Source organism: Apteryx rowi, unplaced genomic scaffold (genome assembly GCF_003343035.1).
Source record: "Apteryx rowi isolate R43461 unplaced genomic scaffold, aptRow1 scaffold_46, whole genome shotgun sequence".
NCBI lineage: Eukaryota > Metazoa > Chordata > Aves > Apterygiformes > Apterygidae > Apteryx > Apteryx rowi.
The window spans coordinates 3,130,075-3,146,449 of record NW_020450716.1 but is presented as its reverse complement, the minus strand read 5'-3'; the positions used below and the strand labels follow the sequence as shown (position 1 = coordinate 3,146,449).

Here is a 16,375-nt window from a genome sequence, read left to right as displayed (position 1 = left end):
TAAGTGATAATCTTATTCTTGCATTTCTGTCCTTTGCAATCCAGCAATGGCTACCAACTGGAAAGAGGACAAAATCATTAGGAAAAGAAGTTCTTGTGTTTTGTTTTGTCTTTTATTGCATGTATAGGTTACCCCAGTTTTTCCACAGGTTTATATGCCCTGTTGTGCAGATGAAACAACTCTAGCAAAGCTGTAGGCCTCCTCACCCCCGGTGCTAGGGATGCTGGGGGCAGGATGGGAGGGTAAGGGACTATTTTGAGCAAGCTGGAGATCGGATAGTTGGGTAGGTGATTTGCCTCAGCACAGTCATTCTTACACACCTCTTACCAGAAACAGGCATGCAAGTTGAGCTTACTTGTACAACAGTGTGTTTTAGAAGGTTTTCTCTAACTTTACACCTGAATATTTTCAGTGTCAGATCTTTCAGATGTATCTGGCCACACTTGGAAATCTCCAGGTCCCCCCATGACTGCATGCACTCCTGATAAGCACTGGAGTCCTCCATTTTAACAAGAGAAAAGGGCTGAAGGAGGGATGGTGGCCAAACACACTCTTTTAAAAGGAACAAAAAAAAAGAAAAGATCAATCCCAAGGCTCACAGTTAATTTAAACACAGAACAAGCAAAGCAACCAGCTACTCTTTGTGGGTCAGCCAGAAGAAACAAACTGGAGAAAGACCAGGGGAACAGACCGACTCCTACAGAAGTTTTCAGCGACTGCAACTCACGTAGCTGAGCAAGCGAGCAGGTCTGGCAAGCTGAGAGTGATTCAGAAGATGACAGAGGCTGCTCCTCTCTGCCTTCAGGTTCACTAGGGCATAGCAAATATCATCTTCAACACCCCCAAACAGCCCAAAAGGCAAAACTACATTCTGAGCTCAGATGCCACCTAAACTTAATCACTAACGTCGAAATGGCTTTGCTATTTTGCGGAAACAAATGTGTACATATACACATGCCTGCTTACACACATGCTCCCATAGATACAAAGCAATTGCATGCCAGCCCTAAAGAAGCAGCAAATATGCTCACTAAACAGATTGAAAGTGATTGTCTTGAGTGGTTTTCAACTTTAAAAGGATTAACCAAGACACACCTTTTTGCTGCAAGTATAAAATTGATTTGCAGGCTGTCCCAACAACGTGTGACATCTTTTCCTGCTGGTTCACTGTTATCTAAAACAAATAAATCCTTGGTGTGCTCAGGATTTCCATCCAAACATTAACTACATGTATTTCCCCCCTAAAAGAACCTCACTCAGAAGGCTTCAGACAACCAAGAAAATAATGCAAGTCCTAAGTCAGTGTGATCACTGGTGAATTTTAAATTAGTACAGATGGATAAAAAAAGCAGTTATTTAACCTTCCCATTGTGACCTATAGAACTGGAGTAAAATCAGCAAGTAATAAAGAGCAAGACTGATGTACAGAGAAAGAAGGAAAGAACTACAGGTGCCATCACATAACTAATACTTGGGAGTTCTGTAGATAAGGCACTCAAACTGATTATTTTGCTCTTATTTTGATTCTTCTTTCAGTTCTTGAGGAGAGGCTGGAGAGGGAAAGGGACAAGGGAACCTTTCTCCTTGGCCACATACCTCACCTCTAGCCACCGCTAACCCTCCTTTCTCTAAGATTTTACTGAGAAACAAAAAGATGTGCCTTCAGTGAATTCTGGCTAAGGCAAGGGAGTCATTGGGCTGGCTGGCAAAGGTCTGAGCATGTCTCCAGAGAAAAGTGACACACACCGTTTGGGGAAGACTCAGAACAGCTGACTGACAACACCCTTGCAGAAAGCCCTCCCAGGCAAAACCACGGCTTGTCGGTTCATGTCTACCTGCTTTAGGAGAACAAGCATTTCCAGGCTCTGGTTCAGGTTGCACTGTCAACCCAGCTAAGCTGACGCATTTTGATACACACCTTTTGATGTGGGCTCCCTCTGAGACACATAAGCAAACTTATATAAATCTTAATGCTCTCCTGCACTAAGTGATTAGCAAAGACCTACCAAAACCTGTTTTAAGATAACTTAGTTTATTTTGACTGAAATAGGCTAGAGACAACCACACAAGCTGCTGAGCTGGCCTGCTGGAGGGGCAATCACCTGCTGTGGAGTTAGGAGAAAGAAGTGGCAATCATCTAACCTGTCAACTGGCATACCTACAGCTGCAAGAGGACATGTGGCTACATGACGTGTGGCTGCATTTATCTTCTCTTTCTTAGCTGAATAAAAATGATATAGCTGGAAAGAGTCCCCTTTTTTTTCCTGCAATAGCAGAACTCCTTCCAGGAGTCCCCAAGTTCCTCTAAATACCCAGTTACATGAGGGCTTCTGAGAAGCGGACACCCCTCTGTGGAGCTGGGAGGAGGAAGATCCCCCCACCACAGCAATGTCCATACCAGCTTGAGGAAGTACTACAGGACAGCACCTCCTCAGCTGTGAAAGGAAGGAAGATGGACTCCCACCAGCCAAGTCTGAATCCTGGGCAGAGGTATACTTATCAACCCTAATTAACATCCCCAGCTTCTCACACCCTGGCACACCTGCTAATTAACACACGAGTTATTATCACTTTAACAATGGATTATCACTTTGGGCAGAAAAATGGTTGGGAGTAACTTCAGTACAGTGACTCATTCTGAGCACAGCAGTAAGTTAAGATATAAAGAGCACCAGCCACACTTGCACAGGGCTACGCCGACCATATSTCTATAACTACGGGTTACTTTACAAAGCTGGGTTACTTCAAAAATTCATGATTGTATCTGTCTGATTTTCCACCTGCACAAACAGGTAGCCTCGGAAAAGCGTCCTCTCTGCACAAGAGCACTGTCTCCATCCTCCAGACAACCAGAGCCATGCAGATCTTTTTTCAAGCCCTCGTTGCAATGGTGGAGCTTCTAATGGGGGAAGCATCTTCATCCCAGCTGCTGCAGTCATCGCCCACTTTTGTCAACCCTCTGGTCAAACACGTTTCAGGACACAACCCAGGGCCCAGCACTCAATTATCGTCCACCACGAATGTCAACAGGCCCCACGTGAGCACCTAGGTGTCGGTGCCGAGCTCCAGTTTCAGTGCTACCCCAAATGTCCCATAACCTCAGAGCAATCTGGTGATGCAGGTAGGCACCCATCACACTTTGCTCTACCTTGCTATTCATTTTTCACATAACGCTGTAAACAACTACAGCCCTATAAACACAATCGGGGCTTTGAAGTCCAAGCTGGTTCTTGTAAATCACTGTGGATAATACAGATGCTTTTGGCTCAGCTACGCACTTGCTTTCACCCTAGCAACCCCCTTGCCCTGGAAGTAACACCCACATTTGTACCTGCATAGCCTCACACATCTCAAGTAAGAAGCTGTGATTGAGAATACTACTGAAAGCAAAGAGTTGTCTTTGTGTAGGTGAGGACAGTTTTGCTTGAGGCATCTTTTATTTAGTGATAAATTGAGAAGGAAGGGCTCAATTTAGGCTTCATTTAATTTTTTTTTTTTTAAAGCCTCAGCTTTCAGAATGGATCTCTGTGATCTAGAAGCTCACAAGAGGACACTGATGGAAAACCACGATAACACCATTAGAATCACTTCCACCCTCTCAAATGGATATTTAATGCTGCCTTTCTTTACTTCATCTATTGTCCAAAAAAACTGCAAATCAACCCTTGACAATTAAAGAATTTTAACACCATGAAAAATTATACTAGATTGAATGTATCCATGCTCCCCTTTATCAGAATGACTATCTCAGCCTCATTTTTCTACTTGGGATTAGAAACACAGTTTTGAAAGGCAGGTATTGTTCAGCCATAAATAGTTCCCATTCAGCCTCCACAAAAGTAAGCTAATGAACTACAGGTTTTTCCCTTTGGAGAGGTCAGCATATATATCAACTCATGGGAAAACTGATCCCAGTTGTTACACTGCAAGGGTAGCTGAAAGGCTTCTAATGAGCTTCAGGGAGTGGAAGCTGGCAATTAGCCAGCACGTTTGCCTGTGAAGCCCAGAGAAATGACAAAAGACATGAACTATCTCTGGAGGAAGTAAAAGTTAAATTTTAAGATTTGCATTTTTTTGTGCCACTTGTAGTTTATCATTCTCATACTGACTTTGTAGAGTGCACTCTGGGAAACTAATGGCAAACACAGAGCACGTCACATCACACGCAAAGGTAAGTCTCATTGTCTTTAGTAGAACTGTCCAGATGTGTAAAGCAAAATATACACCTTTGTGTTTACAGGGTTAATATCTGTAATGGAGACCTGCTCCTAGTCATTTAGATCTGAAAAAATATCCTCAGTCCTGCACCTGCCCTGGATACATGTACACAAGCATGTGCGCACATGCATACCCTAAGTGGCTATGAGTTTCTGGGCCTTCTCAATACCTGAATGAATTTACAAAGTGCCCAATACCACCTGGATCCGTGCAGCGGCCACAACCCAGTTCACCCCAAATGGGGAAGTACATATCACTGTGACGTGCTGCATTGCACTACTATTACAGCAGCCCTCGCTCAGAAGTGGCCACAAACAGTCTCTGCAAGCCCATTCAGTTCTTACCACATTTGCCGTATGGCACAATAAGCAGGAGTTTTATGAAACAAGGACTGTTTCCTTTTCTGATGAGACGAATCAAGGAGGAACATTTTATTCAAGAAACGTAATCCAAACACCTCCTCTTGTTTCTCTGAAAGAAGCTACGCAGTAGCTGCTGTCATCTTCGTGCTACATTCTGACATGCTGTATCACATCTCTGCCAATAGTTTTAATTTTGCTGGAAAAATCAGTTCAAAATAAAGAGTGACAAGCTGTACACTGGTGATGATGCTGTCAGATGATAGTTATCATAGGTTTACATTAGTTGTCAAAATCTTGCAATGCTAAATATAGGAATCACAAGTGTTAGAGCCGCTTCATGAAAGTTTCAAACATGTAAGATAGTCACAGCTTCAAAGGAGGTCAAAGCCACCCAAAGCCAGATAAAATCAGTAACATGTGAGGCACAGCAAAGGTCTCTGAGCATTATTTATTTTCAGAAGAAAGAAAACACACTGCCAGATGAAATTTCGCAACAGCTCTCGCCAAAGCAAAGACAAGATGCTACACACAACATGAAATAAAACAGCACAATATGGGGGGCAAGCAGACCCACAAAGGAGGAAGAAAGAAAAAGAGTTCAGAGGAGGAGAAGAGAGAAAAAACTGCATTTGGTTGTCACAGATCTTGGTGCCAGGTCTATCGCACGGGATGGTAGAGCTCTTCCCCCTGCAGCGGTTTCCAGCCTGAGGTCTCGGGGCTGCTTCCCCGGGATTCGCAGCAAATGAGGCTCTGGTTTCCTAGGGCAGGAGAGCCCCTTTCTGGTGGCACAGACTGTAAATCAGCACGCTTGTTTCTGAGACCACAGCCCCAAAAAAGCAAGGAGGCTGACATTTCTGTACAAGGGACAAGCTCTCCACAAGCAGCGATCCACTAGCGGACACAGACTTTTCATCTAGGCCTTGCAGCATACAGCCAACCTGGGGGCTCACTGTCATTCAGGCCGATGTCCACTTTGTTTTGCCTCATGCAAATTCCCAAATGCCACTGTGCTTCAGCGCGCTGATTTTCCTGCACGGCACACACAACACGCCTGCATCTCAAACAGCACAGAAAGAAAACTGAGTGTCACAAGGAATTACTGGCTGCATGTTACCACACTGACACCCCCMCMCACACACACACACACCCTGCAGGTAGCGGGATTTCTCCAGCACTGACTCTGATTGCTGGAAAACTCTAACCCCAACAACAACATTTTTATCAGTAAAATAGCGTAGGAGGGAAAAAAAGAGAATGTTTACAGACCGAATCCCATTTGCTCGTTCCTGCTTACTTATTCCATCTGAGTCACTGAGATGACTAGCACAGGCAGAGTTGTCCCTATATTAGGCCAATATTTATAGCAGGAAGATACTGAAACATCATAAGAAATTACTAATTAGATGTTATTATAATACTGCGTAGAACTGAAGCAGCACCAATCACCTCCAATGCACTTTAGAAACAATTAGCAAATTAACTTTCCTAACACCCCTTGTGAGGCAAGTATTATCCCCATCTTTCACATGGGCAAGCGGAGAGTAAGGGCTCAAGGCCAGAGACCCTGTAGCAGAGGCAGGTCCCTTACCAGTAACCCCAGCTCCGTGCACAGCCTGATCACCAAAGGTAAAAACCTGACTCAGTGTTAAGTTAGTCAGAGCACAGGACCTGCAGTTTATGTTTTTGAGCCGGATATGACAAGGCTGAAGTCACATCGCCCAATCCTATGCCTTACAATCCTAAAAAAAAAAAAAAAAAAAAAAAAGCACGCTGTCACTATCAGTTTAAATGTACCAAAATCCATGCTGCTGCCTTAAGGAGAGGCCTCACCAGGGCCACAGACACACGCTCTCCTCTCCAGCCCTGGTACCACTGCTCATGGCAGGCATGCGGTTTGCCAGTCTGGGGAACAGCTTGGGGCGAAAATTGGCCGGGCCGAAAAATAAGGAAGCATGTTCAGGCAGACCAGTTCCCCGCCCCAGACGAGTGCGCAGCTGCACGAGCACRGGGACAACGAAGAGGAACAAGGAACTGGGAGCCCTCTGGGTACACCTACCATCTCATCAGATGCTGCTCCTCTCTCCTGGACCTTTGCTCACATGAGCAAGTGGGGGCTTCTCATTTATTATTTCAGCCCCACACATCTCCACAGACCAGCTTAGACCCTGTTTTACAATTACTTGCCACTAATGTGAAATGCACTCACAGCCATGAACTCAGGGGCTGAATTCAGGGCTGAATGAATAGCTAATCTCATGTTATTTGACACCAGAGTGATTCCTTTTATTCTGAGAGTTAAATTCCAATTTACACTGGCATGAGACAGCCTCTCTCCTTGGCCTCTCCTCAGCCTCAGCCTCTCTCCTTTCCTCTTTCTCAGCATACTGCTGAACATATAGATTTTAACAGCTCCTACAGAACTATGCCAAATCCCAGAAATGCACTAAGACAAATGACAGGTAAAGAAAACAGGCCTTCTCCCTCTGGCCACCTGGGCAGTTATAGAAGCTCCTTTACCTAACTGCCTGCAATACATTATAAAAACTTTCAGGTCCTGAGAGGAGTGCAACAGATGTTATGTTAAAGCGCAAAGTCTGTTCTCCAGCTCAGTTATTTTTTCCCCGCTCCCCCTAAAAGAGCCACCTTCATAGAGGAGCACCCCTCACCCAAGGCAATGCTGCAGCGCTGGGAGAAACCCCTTCAAAGTCATGGAGCCGCGTGAGGCCAGGAGGCAGAGACTGCACTGGCTGCAGAAGGACCCACATCATCCCAGTCTATTCCCCTCACGCTGCCCAATGGAGATTGCAACCTACGACAGTTATGGTCTCTCCCCATCTGTCCTACCTGTTGCAGTAGTCAGAGAGACGCCACTAAGACGGACAGCTTCTCCCCAGTCCCCCTGATGCTAACTCACCCTGCAGGGCTGAGAAAAGCTGGCTGCAAACATGTGCTCCTGAGTCCGTGTGTGCTTATATGTGTGGTGGGAGAGGGGAGCAGGAACTGGGGAAAAAATCATTCCACCCTCAATAGATCAAAAGGAAATAACCCTGAGTTACTTCCGCTTTTCTAGGTCCCCTTTCTGGGCTTAGCCAGAAGACAAGCTGAATGTGAACTTAAAGCATTGATTATAAACTTCTGCTAACTCCATTGACACAGGAGAAACTACCCTTCCTGTATTTTTTTGTTATCACATGCCCATTTATTCACTGAAATCATCATCTTTGACAATTCTAAATATTTATAGATGGCAAAGTAAACATTTCCTTTTTCTATACCATTCTTCTGTCTAGTCCCACAGATGCAGCAAAGATCTTCCCATCTTCTCCAGATAGTGCATCCTTGTATATCCTACTCTCACCCGTTATTTTTCACTGGTGCAAGTGGGCAATAATGTAGGTTTTCCTCCTCCCTCCCACATGTAGCCCTTCACTGAAGGGGAAGATTTTGGCAGCACTGATGTCACCCCCATCACCCCTTTTTTCACTCCCACCCACCTCCCTCACCGCGTGGGGGTGACTGGCACATCCAAACTGAGTCATTTTTAAACAGCTCACTGTCAAGTGGTAGCATTTGGAAAGTCTAGCGAAGGGAGCAATAGAGCAGACACGAGGGGTAGCAGAAAAAATAATCGCATAGCTTTATAGACTTTGCTTCTCTGAACTCTTCACAAAAGGACATGGTGACATTGAGGATGCTCTTCCACAGCTGCCTAACTAGCTAAAGGCAAGGTCGCTGTGATGCTGTCTTCCCCTCTCCTGCTGGACCACTCTAACCTGCTTCAGCAGTACATTCCCATCTTTTCCCTTGTGCTGCCACCAGTGCTCATTTAATTAATTTATTTTTTTCCTCTAAAGGGACTTTTCAGCCAGATCTGCTCCCTGTAGGGTCACACAAGCACCAGGGATGGCCCAGGGAGCGGGCAGGACCTGTGACAGGCTCTAACAAAGAGAGAGATGGTGACAGCCTGGATTTGGCCTTGGAGCCAGACCCCTGCAGCGGTGTCTCACGTGGTGCGGTGTCAGTAATGAGGCAGCCCAGAAAGCTCCTGCCACCAGCCCTCGCACTCCCCTCCCACTGCAGCACCACGGGCCCCAGTGCTGCCCACCACTGGTGGTGTGGCCACTCTGCAAACCAGAGCACTGAACAAATCCAGGATGAACAAATCTCAGTCATCTGTGCCTCACTGCAAAGTACTCTGAGACCCTCACAGAAAAAAGCAGTACAGAAACATAAACTGCTGCTATTATTTTCTGCCGGATGCATGTTAAGAAAGTAGGCAGATCTGCAGCTATTCTAGACATGCTATATAAAAATAAAAGATGCTGTTTTTTAGAAAACAAACTTCAGTTTATTTTTTTCTTTTTTTTCTAAATCTTTATAGCCAAATGGTAAACAATTTCCTCTCAATGTCATCTCAACAAAAAGAAATTCTAATCTAGTTTCCATCTTGCCGTAGCAGAGGAGCACACAGGAATCATGCAGTTTAGCTATACTTCTCTCACTGGCGTCCCCGTCGTGGCACCATTCACATACAGCTTGATCCAAAGCCTCTGATGGGAGCAGAGACCTTGACTTCAGACTCCACCTGGAAGGTCAGCACCACTGACTTTCATAGGATGACTCAAGGTTACAAAATACTACAACTGGCAGACAAGGCTCCCACAACTGGTCTTGCTACCCACCAAATGTCTCAGATTTAAGGAAAAGATCAACTTGTTTTATGTCTTAGTGTCTTCCTTTTTTCTCCTTTCCCAATTAACTTGTTCTAGCTTCTCTAAAGGGCTTTTTCCCTTTTAAAAATCCACAAATGATTTCATTGAAAGACAAGCACAATTTTATCAGAAAGTATATCTCTTCTACTTTCCTTTTTACACTCATCTCCTTCGCTGCCACAATGTAGCATCTCATAAAACTATATTTCTGTCTGTTTGTTGCCAGTGCTGAATTCCTCACAACGAGTAAACTTTTAATTTCAGAGTATAGCTTGTCTCTTTCTGTGGTCACTTAAGCGTTGCATTTGCATTAGCGGTCTCCATGCTATGTTTGGGGACACTGTTAAAATGGTCATAAACTGAAACAGAGGAAGTTTGGACTAGATATACAGAAGAAATTTTCACCATGAAGGTGGTCAAGGTGAAAAGTTAAGTTGGAGCAGGTTGTCCAGCGAGGTTGGGCAGGCTCCATCCTTGGAGGTTTTCAAGACCCGCCTGGATGCAGCCCTGAGTAGCCCGATCTGGTCCCAGAGCTGGCCCCGCTTTGGGCAGGAGGTTGGGCTGGAGGCCTCCTGGGGTCCCTTCCTGCCTGAGTGACTCTGTGGCCCATCAACTCCAGGCTCAGGGACACACTCCCAATGCTTAAGGGACCAAGCCTGGCAGAAAGAACAAAAAGCCACATCACCAGGCCTTTTGAAACCCAACTATTTCAATCCCAGTGAGCTGAGGGCACACTTAAGCAAACAGGTCTCTGCTAAACTGGATGACAGTAAGTGCCAAAACAGTAGAAGTACTCCGGGATGTGGCTTCACCAACAAAAGCGAAAGCCCCTAATTTCCAGCAGAGGTTTTCAATATTACCTGGTGGCAGGAGGATGGTAACCTCCCCTGGTTCCCAACTCACAGCAGAACAAATTTTCAGGATTACTGTACATAGCTTGGAGGCCCAGAGCAAAGCCTGGCAGAGGCATGCTAAGATAGGATAGTATTTAGAAATGTCACTGATGCATTTTACTTTGAAAAGCATCAAAATTACAGGAAATTGTTCAGGCTCCCCCTATTAAGAAAACAAGAAACTGAGAAGCATGACCAGGAAACGCTGTTTTGTTGGCTTTTTTCCATGGTTAGCAGACAAGAAAAGGAGATGCAGAAAAAGAGCAGGACAAAAGCATGAAGTGACTGGAAATGGCTTCTATAAATCATACTTTGAAGTCTTTTTTGGCTTTCTTTTGATACCAGTAAATTCAAAAGAAAATAAAGAGTCTCCAGATCCTGTATTTGCTATGATTTGGAAGAAGGCCACATTCTGTTACAAAGCAAGCAAGCAAAGGATGTATGGTTTGTGATAGTCAAACAAAGGCCTTGCTCCTGCAAGATCACTCCTGAGTAATTGGAAATTGGTGGCATAACTCCCAGAAAATACACACATAGGTGTACATTCATGACGTTACACACTCACCTTTGGAAGATCTGAATCTAAGATCTGATCTGAGCATGCAGCCTGAAACACTGTTGCCACTTGGCCTCCGTTTTATACTTGCACAAACATATATTTTTATATGCTCAGAGATGCATAATTTCCTCCAAGTGATCTCTTTTAGACTAAGATTTCATATATAGGTTAACTACTTAAGCAGGCTCAAGGGCAGAGACCCTGTCTCTTCTACTGGCAAAAATCTTGTAATCTGAAAATCATAATCGTTTTAGAACCACTGATTAATTTTCCTCATTTATACTTTTTTTTCTCCTCTTTTAAAGTCCTGCCTGTTCCATTTTATTTTATATGTAGCTTTTCAGTATTTGTCTGTTACTTTAACATTTTGAAGTCGTTAACATATTGAAGTCTGATTTGTGATTAAACATAACATTTGGAAGTCTGACTGCAATGCTGCCTGCTGTAAGTGTTCCAATTTTAAGAAACACTGGGAGATATCAGTGTATCAGGACAGGTGCTTCTATACTTAAGTCTGTATAACCAAAGTTATTTCTCCCCCTGGTCTGTTCCCCCTCCCATAAAAATGTAATTAATATCCAGTGGAATAGCTGCATGGTATGAAAAGTGGGGGGGTATGTATTAAACTGGCAATAAATAGGGCAACGGCAGGAAGAACATAGAAATACACTGCAGAGCAATAAAATAACGATTTAATCAACTGCATTACTTACACTAAAACAGTAATCAGGTACTGTAGGCTTAAGTATGTCAAGAATGCTGTACTTGAAGAAATTACTTTTATAACTTGGGCCAACTTTCCCCACTGTAGCCGCACTCAGCAGGCAGGGAACACTTCAAACTTCAGTGATGACACTCCATATTTCAGGGTCTAGAGAAAAGCAGCTGGACGATGGGGAGGCCAGTCGAGGTCAGGCTAGCACAAAGAGTTTAATTGCCTGGCTTTTCACCAATTTCGGTGACATGAGATGGGCCTTACAGCGTACCTGTCAGCCCCAGGAAGGGGAACCCTCTACATCAGCCATGGATGAAGGTCTTGGAGACACCCCTGCAAAAGCAGAATAGAAAGCATGGAAAACCAAAGGTCTGCTGCAATCTTCCCATAGTGATCCAGGGCTTCTCCAGGGAGTTGCCTCTTCGTTGCTCTCCACACCAGTCTCAGCTGGATCTCTGGCTGGTCCTGAGAGCAGGCATCTTCTGGGACATCCTCTTGCATGACAGTTTGTGCCCATTGCCTGCTGAAGAACTGATCAGTGATGTGAAGCTGATCATGAGCCACGAATGTGTCCTTGTGGGCAAGAAGGCCAATGGTATCCTGGGTTGCATTAAGAAAAGCGTTACCAGCAGGTCCAGATAGGGGATCCTCCCCCTCTACTCAACCCTGGTGAAGCCGCATCTGGAGTACTGTGTCCAGTGCTGGGCTCCCCMGTAAAAAAGAGACACAGAGCTATCAGAGTGAGTCCAGCAAAGGGCTACTAAGATGATGAAGGGACTGGAGCATCTCTCTTATAAAAAAAGGTTGAGAGAGTTGGGACTGTTCAGCCCAGAGAASAGAAGGCTGAGGGGGGAGATCTGATCAATGTGTATAAATATCTGAAGGGAGGATGTAAAGAGGATGGGACCAGACTCTTTTCCATGATGGCCAGTGACAGGAGAGGCAATGGGCACAAACTGAAACACAGGAAGTTGTCTGAACACAAGAAAAAACTTCTTTACTGTGAGGGTTACTGAGCACTGGAACAGGTTGCTCAGAGGTTGTGGAGTCTCCATCCTTGGAGATATTCAAAAGCCATGTGGACAGGGTCCTGGACAACATGCTCTAGGTGACCTTGCTTGAGCGGGGGGGTTGGACTACATGATCTCCAGAGGTCCTTTCCAACCTCAACCATTCTGTGATTCTGTGTGCCTATCACTGGGTTTTGGAGTGAATGGTTTCCTGAGGCCATGAGAAAGCTAAACAGGTTCCAGGATACCTCCTTTGTGCATCAAAAATGACACAGCCAGATGATGCAAAGCACCAAAGCTAACAAATCCACCTGTCTGCCAAATCCATTCAGCGAATTTTGACAGGTTAACTCCTTCCCAACACATTTTAAGCTAAAAGGTATCTATCTTTTTGCAGCCAGCACATAGCACCATAAAGCAAGCTTTGGTTAAACTTAAGTGCAAGGCTGTGCTCAGGCCTAATTTAGGTCTCTGCCATGTGCTCAGAGGGCAGAGACCAAAATGCAGGGAGCCCCAGCTGTCCCTGACATGGAAAAGGGCGGCTTACGGGAAAAGGAAAAGGAGGGGGAGGCCTCTGAGTGGCTGCATATTTACGCAAGCATAACAACACTTGAGAAACCATTTATTGCAGGCAAAATACAAATGCATAGTTAAGGCACAGGATGCACTAAAGCACTCCGAAAGGCACCATGTGTCAGAGGCAAGATATTGCAAGCAGAGAGGGTGCAAGTATGACAGAACAAGCAGCAGCCCCTTACCAGTAGGAGCCCCTTTCCATGGCAGTTGAGTACCTGAGACCTAAAGGTGATGCAAGGAGAATCAGGAAGCACTCGGCCAAAGTAAACTCTGAAGGGGTCCAAGCTTTGCAAAATGTTTCATTAAACTTTATCCCTTTCTTCAGTCAGCCTTCAACAGAGTCCAAAACAGCTGGCAAGTGGCTGGTTTCCTGGCACTAGGATAGATCATCCCAACACATGGGCAGAGAGCAATATCAGACAGCAGTAGGAAGCACCAGGCTGTGAGAAGACTTTTCCCCTCTGTGTCAAAGCAGTTGAGGGATATCCCTGATGAATGAGCTAAGGAAAAAGTGGATCTGCACAGCTGGAGCAAGCAAGGGCAGGAAATCCTGTTGGAGTTGTGCTCCACGGGCTGCTAGTGACCTTCACGTCTCCTATTGCCTCCTGTTAGGCAAGGTGCAGCAAAGCATTTCAGGCAGCCTTGGGAAACTGCCCATCCTTCCTCAGCAAAAGACTTTAGACAGAGGATTGACTTTAGACACAGGATTGACTTTAGACACATGCTTAGAAGACCCTTGATTTTAACCAGAGCACAAGTACCTGCTTAAAGCTGATCACCATGCTTATCAGGTTTGCTAACTAGGAGTGGATGGTGGCACATCTTTGCCTGAATAGGTACAGAGAGCTGGCAAGATTGCTACCTAGCACTCTGGTGCAGATGGGCAGGCAGAGTGGCTGGAAGATAATAAAAAAACATGCCAAAGGAAATGTGGGTGGCTCTAGCTACCCTTGCACCTTTCAACTCATCTCACCCAAGAAACTGCATGCATTAAAATAAGGATGCGTACTAGCCACAGTACAGCTTCACTGATGAAGAAAACCGGAGCAAAGCTTGTTTTAAGTAAAGGGCAGTGAGTTGCCTGACACACCTCTATTAAATGCAGCATCTGCAGGCTGGGCTTTAGGTCAAAATCAATGTATTCAGGTGCCAAAACGGCTACGGCTGTAGTTTCACATGACATCTGAGCCAAGGAATAGCCTACTACCACCAACAGGGACGGGTTGTGCATGCCCTTCCTACACATCCTATGCCAGCCCTGCAAGTCCCCTCCCTCATCCACCTCCAGGGCTCCTCCAAGCCTCCAGCAGGGCAAGCCAACTCTACTCGCTAACTCAGCAAAAAGTCACTGTTCAGTTTCAACTTTGCCAGGTTTGTTTTCTGACATTTTTCCAGTTCGGCTGACTCACAAAGCAGCCAAGTGAGCACCAGGAGAGCATATCTAGGTGCAGCAGAGAAGGAAAACTTCCCCCTGCAGCCAGTGGCAAACTCTTGATTCCCCTTGAGTTGTCACATGAAGCCACAGCTGCAGTCTCTGGGAGCAGTGTTGGCCAACAGCACTGGCGGGCAGCCCCTTGCCCCCTGTCCCTGCCCCTCTTTGCCCCATTTAAACTACTGCAACGGGGCTGGGACATCCTGGCTCCACGTTCCTACCGCTGGACAACAGCCACCAGCCCTCTGCTAGCCCCCCCCGGTCAGCTGGCTCGCAGAACTGAAATGACCAAAAAATAACTGCATTTTGGCTTGGTTTGTTTCTGGCTATGTCAGCTCCCTGAACCTGCCTATTGTGAAAAGCAGAGAGTGTCTGTGCCACTGAAAGGAGGGCAGCAGCAACACACAGCCCTGATTCAATGTATAGCTCAAGCCCAGAGCCATGCCTGTACCGCCATGCGGCAACATCCCAAACCGGACTGGGGAAGTGCAGCAAGCCTACAACTGACTGAGTTAACAATACCCAGATCATGTATAGGATCAGTTCCTTGGTCTGATTCCCAACCATCCCGGTGATCCAGCTAAGTGCCACAGCCAGAATGCCCTAAGCTAGAAGCACCAAAGACTTGCTCTCACAAAGCCAAGCCATACGCAAGCATGAAAATGTCACACGTGGTATCCCCCTTCCCACATAAAAGACAGATTCACTTTGGAGTTTGCTGCAAAAGGTACAACAAGCTTTCAGAGCACCAGTACCTTCAACGTTAGTCAATATTTGATATGATGGAATGGGAAAGAAGGGAAAAGAGAACGAAGAGGAAACCTTTCACATTTGCTCTTTCATTTTTTCCTAGATGCACTGACAGTCTATATCCTCAATAAATGTCTATGCATCTCTTTATAACATAAATGTCAGCTTTGCAGTGGATTGGAACCTCAGGATTACTRCACCGGCAGAATTAACATTTTCAACATAACAAACATAACATTTCATTATCCATTGTAAACTGCATGTGCTTTCACTCCAGGGAAATGGGAAATATCACCCAATTTCTTTCTTTTAACTGACTGACCGTTCTGTCAGGTATCCACATACTGGACATTCACAGGTTGTTGAGGTATCAGCCTTCTAGTTTCCTTCTTCTTTCTCTACAACACTTATTTTTAAAAATCATTTTTGTTCTGTTTTTGTCTTTATAAGTAAGTGTGCCACACCACAAAACCACTTAGTTTAAAAAACTTACCCTAGAACAAACAAAACAGATCACATTTGGCAGACTGAAAATACATCATAAGGACCTATCCTGATGCCTGAAATAATAGCAGAAGGTAATATGGAGGTAAGAAAACCCCAAACACAGTAGAAGTTCCAACTCATCTACACAACATGCTAGCGTCACTGGTCAATAACCAGGCATTTCAGAACAGAATCTGCTCCCTTCTGTGGTTTAAACTTACTGTATCTTTCCTTCCCACTAGTAGGCTGGCTGCAAACACAAAGATTTGCATAAGCCACAGATTTTGTCTGTCTCTTTGAAAGGTCAAAAATTAGAAGCAGTACAAACAAACACACATGACAAATAGGCCAGCTGGCAGCAATTTGGAGTGACCACACAGAGGAAGTGTGGAGAAGAATAAGGGCAGGACAGGAGCTTTTAAAAGCCTGCATCATGCATATATTGCAAATTACAGGATGCCTCAGGGGAATTTTATTTCCCCCAAATCAGCTTTGCATCTTTGCAAAAATTAGTGACCAGCTACCCAGATTTAGTGCTGTCATGTTTTTATAAACATTTCTGAATATACTTTCTTTGATAAAAGATGCAGCTGCTGACATGATTTTTCATATAAACATTTCACTACACATTACATACCACAAAGAAGTCTTAATTCCCCCCC

General features: G+C 45.0%; 1 long non-coding RNA gene across 1 annotated transcript in view; it reads right to left on the bottom strand.

Annotated features, from left to right (window-relative positions):
* Nucleotides 1–5,009: 5,009 nt before the first annotated feature.
* The window catches only part of LOC112971848, a 58,831-nt gene continuing 47,465 nt past the window's right edge, over nt 5,010–16,375 (bottom strand). Inside the window, exons 4-5 of the long non-coding RNA XR_003255478.1 lie at nt 11,458–11,792; nt 5,010–5,631 (exon numbers count right to left, since the gene is read on the bottom strand). This is a non-coding gene — a long non-coding RNA (uncharacterized LOC112971848). The remainder of the gene's footprint in view (nt 5,632–11,457; nt 11,793–16,375) is intronic.